Source organism: Anser brachyrhynchus (genome assembly GCF_964034855.1).
Source record: "Anser brachyrhynchus genome assembly, chromosome: 3".
Taxonomy (NCBI): domain Eukaryota; kingdom Metazoa; phylum Chordata; class Aves; order Anseriformes; family Anatidae; genus Anser; species Anser brachyrhynchus.
The window spans coordinates 51,475,575-51,481,574 of NC_137696.1; positions in this window are offsets into that span (position 1 = coordinate 51,475,575).

Consider the following 6,000-nt stretch of genomic DNA (forward strand, 5'->3'; position numbering starts at 1 on the left):
ATGTCTTCCCAAAGCATACCACATCTTCCCCCCGCATGCGAAAAGCACAAAAGCTCTGCATCGGATGGCCTCACATGCAGCAGCCTCACAGCACCTCGACTTACAGGGTGATACCTGTAAACAGAAGAGTTTAAATGTCGCTGCAGGAGAGACATGGCATTGTGGGCAGGTTGTGAGTAACAGGACTGGAAATGGGTGCCTGCCATTTTGCTCTGGAGTTGCTTGGCTCCATGGCAGCACTGTTATTGGAGCTCAAGAACAAGCAAGGTGCCTCACAAGTTTCACCTGCTCCAGCTCACAGAAAGTGCAGGCGAAAGTTTGTTGTACCAGTGGCTCTTGGCACTGTGTATGTACGCAGACATACACACTGCAATACAGCAATGGCAAATATTTAACACTCAGGGTAAAGGCGCCTCTGCTAAAAAGTTAATTTGCCTGGAACCAAGTTTAATTCCCATTTAGTCAATTCCCTACGTTTATCACCAGAGGTGGTAGAAGGTTGTTCATATAGGGAAATTTTGCCAGTTGTACTCACAGAATTATAGTAGGATGGTTAGAAAGATCATTCCTTCCACACTTTTGTTCCAGTGTAATAGTGGCTCAGCTTACTTACATATCTCAGATGACAAAAGTAAATTAAGAAGTGCCTTTTTACTTCAGGAGTCACACTGGAATATCTCTACCTACCTTCTCTCTCTGTTTTATGCTGGTACAACTTTTCTGGTTGGCACAGAGAAGTGTGTTGTGATGAGTCTCCTTGATAAGATGATACCACTGAGAAGGGCAGCATGTAACCACTGGTCTGAAAACTGGGGTTGTTTCCCCACCTTGGCTGCAGGTTCTGCTCCTGCCTTTGAAGGAATCGCCATTTAATCCATCTGTGTGTTAATTTGCCCTTTTTAACAGCAAGGAAAACCTCTTTTTTTCCAAGTCTCCCAGGGTGCTGCCAGGTTTGAGTCATTAAACTTCAGATCTGTGAAAGGAAGGCACTATTAGCATTGCCATTTGATTGTATTATTATTTTTATTACTGTGGTAGTTCTGTAGCAAACACAGTGCTTTATAATCACTATCCTAAAGAAATCACATTTCACAGAGAAAAAAAAAACATACACAGTAGTTACGAGCAGAGCTGCTATTAAACACCAGGCTGTTGATAATTTTCTGCTGGCATCCAGTGTCTCAGAGGGTTCCCCTTATTTTACTGACTGTGACTGGGAGCAGTAATGAAGAGTGACTGCAACAAGAACAGTGGCTCTGAATGGGCTCCTCCACCATCCCGTTTAAAGGACAAGCAGGCCCACAGGCAGCAGATCTAGAAATAATGGAGAGTGGTTCCCCATGGTTTTGTGTCTTTGGGGAAGGTCAGGTGTGGTCTGCAGCTTGGTGGGTTCTCGGACGTCTGATAAGGCTTGTACTTGCCTGGCACGTTTGCTCTCAGAGGAGGCATGAGTGGAGAGGCAGCCCCATTCTCCCCCTGATTCACTGTGCAGAGACCTCCTGCATCGTGGCTCAAACAGGGAGTCAATAAAGCCAACTTTTCTCCCTGTATGCCCCTGAGGAGAGAAGCCCTTTTCATTTCAGCATGAGCATAATTTGGGCAATCTGGAGAGATTTAAAAGACTATAAATTCTCTTCCACTTATATTGGTGTAGTTTCTTGGTCTTCCATGGGGTCCTTTACCATTTACACTAATAGAAACGAGAGATGAATCAGACCCTATGTGCTTTGCTGACTGGGAGGAGACAAAATTAAACACAATGTTAGTGTTGCCTCTTCCTTCCTATCCCCATTTCCCTGTGGTTATCCTGTTAAGCTATTCTGAGTAGCTCCTTCTCTTTGACTCTGTCTCTTACTTATTTTGCAGTCTTTGTGTCACTTCTTTTTAATAGTCCAGATACCATTGTGAAGGACCTATTAGAAACACCTAGGTTTGATAGCTATATCATTTGAACTTATCTGGGCTTCTATTTAATCTCTGTTCACGGTATGTCATGATGAAGAATAATGTGGGAGAAAATGACGTGGCTCTTATTCAGTAGTGTCTCAATTCTTTTCTCTATTATAAAATGAAATGAATAACAGAGTTTAGATCTTGTCTCTTTTGATTGCTTAATTCATTTTATAACTGTGTATTTGTTACATAGCTTTGGCAGGTATATCTGGGAGAAACTCTGACCCAGTTCTCATCCACATGGGCAGAATTTTGAATATTCTTACTAATGCACTTCATTTATCATGGGATATTCTGTTCTTACAATTCATTTTATTGTCTGTTAAGTTCTTTGTGAGCAAGGTGACGTTAACAGCATCGCAGTCAGCAGGTATGTGGAGAATTGTGAATACAGCGTGATGCAGTTCATTGTAAAGCAGTAGGCAGGTTTCAGAGGTGTGCTGTCTTATGGCCACGTGTTTGTTCCTCAAGTACTTGTAATCACATCCTACAGGAAAATGTATTTAGAAGACATGTTAGAAAAATGAGTTCCTTTTCTAAGTACATTAGGAGTTGTATAGCTGCTTTTGTTTTTTTAATGTGAGCCCTACATTTCAGGTGTCCAAGGGTGTCCCCATGGCATTAAAAAAATCACAAAAAGAATGGCTATGTAACACTTTAAATTTATGGTCATTTTCATTTCTCACATCGCTGAGCATCTTTTTTGCAGTTACCAAATAGTATCATTTGCCTTCCTGGACTCAAACAGCTAAACAAAATTTCCAGGCAAAGCAGGCTGTACTAATGAGGACAAGTAAATGATGGTGAGAGTTGTGTATCTCTGACACTGCCCCACATGTCAGCAAAGAATACGCAAAACCCTATATTGCTGCACTGCTGGGTGTGTATGTTTGGGGGGTGTGGTAGGGAAATTGAGGGAATGGGGCAAAACCCCAAAGTGACGCTATTTACTTGTAAATCAAAATGTTCTCTGAGGGGGTGGGGTCCGTGAGCCCAGTGCTTAGTCATGCTGTGTTCCCTCTGCTTGTCTGCCTCTGTGGTGGTTCGCTTTGGCTTGTTTTTCTTTCTCTTCTCTCTCTTTTTTTTTTTTTTTCCTCATACATCCTCCTCTCACATGAATAGCCACTGAAAGGTCTTTTTTGCCTTCACATGCATAGCATATCCCTATGTTCATGGGGTGATGTTTGCCTCTATTTAAGGAGGAGATTGCCTTTGTTTCTGATACCTTCTTCCAGAAATGAAGCTGATTATGTTTTTGAGTTTTTTGGGTGTTTGTTGTTGGCTTTAAATGCCTTTTTTTTTTTTCTTTTTTTTTTTTCCTGCATGCTGGAATGCTGTTAGACTCATCACATTTCAAAGAGATTTAATGCAGTTCATTACAGCCTTAAGTAATTACTCATCAATTGTGGCAATAAGTAAACTGATATGTAAAGAGAATATGTTGATAATGTAGGAGATACGGAAATTTCAGAAATGTCACATTAATCTGCTTTTCTCGCTGTTTTTAATGGATAGTAGTGTAATTTCCATCCTCATTTGCACCCTTTACTGATCTCTGCTTATTTTTCTGTTACAGTATTCATCGCTTCCTTGCTGCGTGTCTTTCTATGCTAGTATGCCTACAAGGTGGTTATTTCCATTGTTTGCTGGTGTCCTCTGTCGATATTACTACGTGGTTTTCCTACTGTGTCTAGGTAGTAACGCCAAGGGGTCTTGGGAGCTGTTATTTATGATCAGGCTATCGCGGCAGAATTCATTCATGCTCTCCCTTTATACATGTTATATGGTAGTTGCTGGAAACATTTGAAATAACTTAATCTTTATGGTCTGTTTCATCGTTTTTATTAGGTACAGTCTCTGTTCAGAAAAAAGAAGGATCAAGAAACTAAATTTGAACTAAGTCTTTGGGGCTCAGAAAGCAGCATAAAATGTCACCGACATTACAGCCCACTTCCCCCCCTCGCCGCACTGTTGTGCAGAAAAGCATTAAATGGCTCTTCTGCCCTGTGCGCTGAATGCTTGCCTCTAATCCCAAACATGGCCTTTTCTATTTGGTGTCTGCCTTGAACCAGACACTATCCAGATGTGGACTATCACTGTTTCAGCAGGCTGTAAAACAAAAGGAAAGGAAAAGAATTCAGTGGAAGTGGAAAAGTTTTGCTGGTCATATTAAACTCACTGTCAACACTTAACGATATGGGACTGCAGCTCTGGATGTAACTTTTCCTCTCTACTTGGTTTGGATGGGCATTAAAAAAAAAAAATGAAATGTAGGGTGTTGTTTTGTCCCCCTGTTACAGCTGTGATCACTGAAACATAGAGAACTGAAGTGGCTTGTCCAAAATCATTGTTGGGAACAGATTACAACATGGTTTGACCTTACAAATATTAGTTTCTAAAGGATGGTTTTCCCAAGTAGAGGGTGTTTGCTGTATTGTTGGTGCATTTGTTGCCATTTTGCTTGCTTTGTCTGAGATCGTATTTTTAGGGTTGAAACGAGTATAACGTGAGGTTGGAGTAAAAACCTGATCGTGCCTACACAAATGAGATTTTTATCACTGACTTTCGAGAGGCTGAAATGTCACTGTTGAATCCTGTATGCACTTCGCTGCTGTTCAAACCAGGCTGAAGATAATTTATTGCTCAAAGAAACCGTGTGGCCTATCTCGCAAGTTTTATTTTTCACGGCAGTGATCCTAACCAGACCTGCGGTCACAACACTGACGCTGCGCAGGAGGAAACCTAGTAGTACAGCACTTGGCAATTCACAAAGCAATTTGGCGTATTTGTTTAACATCGCAGTCAGCGTGTTTGTAGAATTAGTGGCATTTTTTTTTTCCTATTTAGTTTCTTTGTTTTTATTGTCTTGGTGATGGGTTTCGGGCTGAGTAGGTAGGTTTGCCAGAGAATTTCCTTTGCTGTTTACACCTGTTACATAAATCCTTGGCATTGAGCTGTTTTTCTCAGCTGTGGAGACATGTTGGTGTGGAATTCACGAGCAAGGAGTGTAATGCAGTAACAGGACTCTGCTCTTAATGCCATCTAGCCAAGGGTCTCCCAAGGGATGAAGAGACCGGAGCTCGCAGCCACGGTGGTCGCTGCCAGATTGCTGTATATTTCTGGGGCTGTTGTTGCATAAGAAAGGTATTAGATATTTGTTCATTTCTTTATGTAAATAAAACTCCAGCTTAATTCTGAGCTTTGTGAGTCTGCAGATCAGGGAGAAATGCTTGGCCCCGTGTTCTGCAGGCCCCCGAGGCTTTCTTTTTAGTCTTGATACTGTGCAGTGCTCATCCATTTGAGAGCAGTGGCTCCAAAGAGGGGCAGCAGAAATGTTCCTGGATTGAAGCTCTTAAGGTCTCTCTCCAGTGCCTTGTATGCAGTATCAAGCAATTCTTTTGCTTTGACTACTTGGATTTTCATTTCCTACTTTTTCTTACTCCTTTTTTATCTTTTTTTTTTTTTTTAACATTCATTATGGGCCTCAACCTGTGTGCTGTGTAACAGATAAGAACTCTCCTACATCTTCTGCTTTAGAGAGATGTAATGAGGTGGGAGAGACAGAATATTTGGGGTCAAGTTTCTGTTTGCTCATCAATGGCAGCTTGGTAGCAGCAGTGTAAGTAGTGGTAGCTTTCCTTGCGGATCTACTGGGCATGAAAGAAGAGAGGAGAGATCCTGGGAAAAAGCTTCAATTTCTGTTCTGCTGTCTGGGCTGCTTTGGTCTGTGCATAAATCATGTCATACACAGTTGTTGATAAATTTACTTAAAGGTCTTTAAACAAGAAAGAGCCAGAAATCTAGTCATACTAAACATTTGTTGCTCACCGAGGACAGTGGTGGACATCAGCTGACAAGATGGAGAAAGTAAAGATCCTGGATTCGGCCCTGAGACTGTGGCGTATGCTGACCTGAGGTTACCCTCTGGCCTCTGTGCTGCAGCCAGTGCTTAAACCAGAACTGGTCTTCATTTGATGGAGAAGTAGAAAAGGTCTGTATCTAAGGTGGGAAGTGACATGACTGTTTTTTTTGCTTTGTGCAATTAAT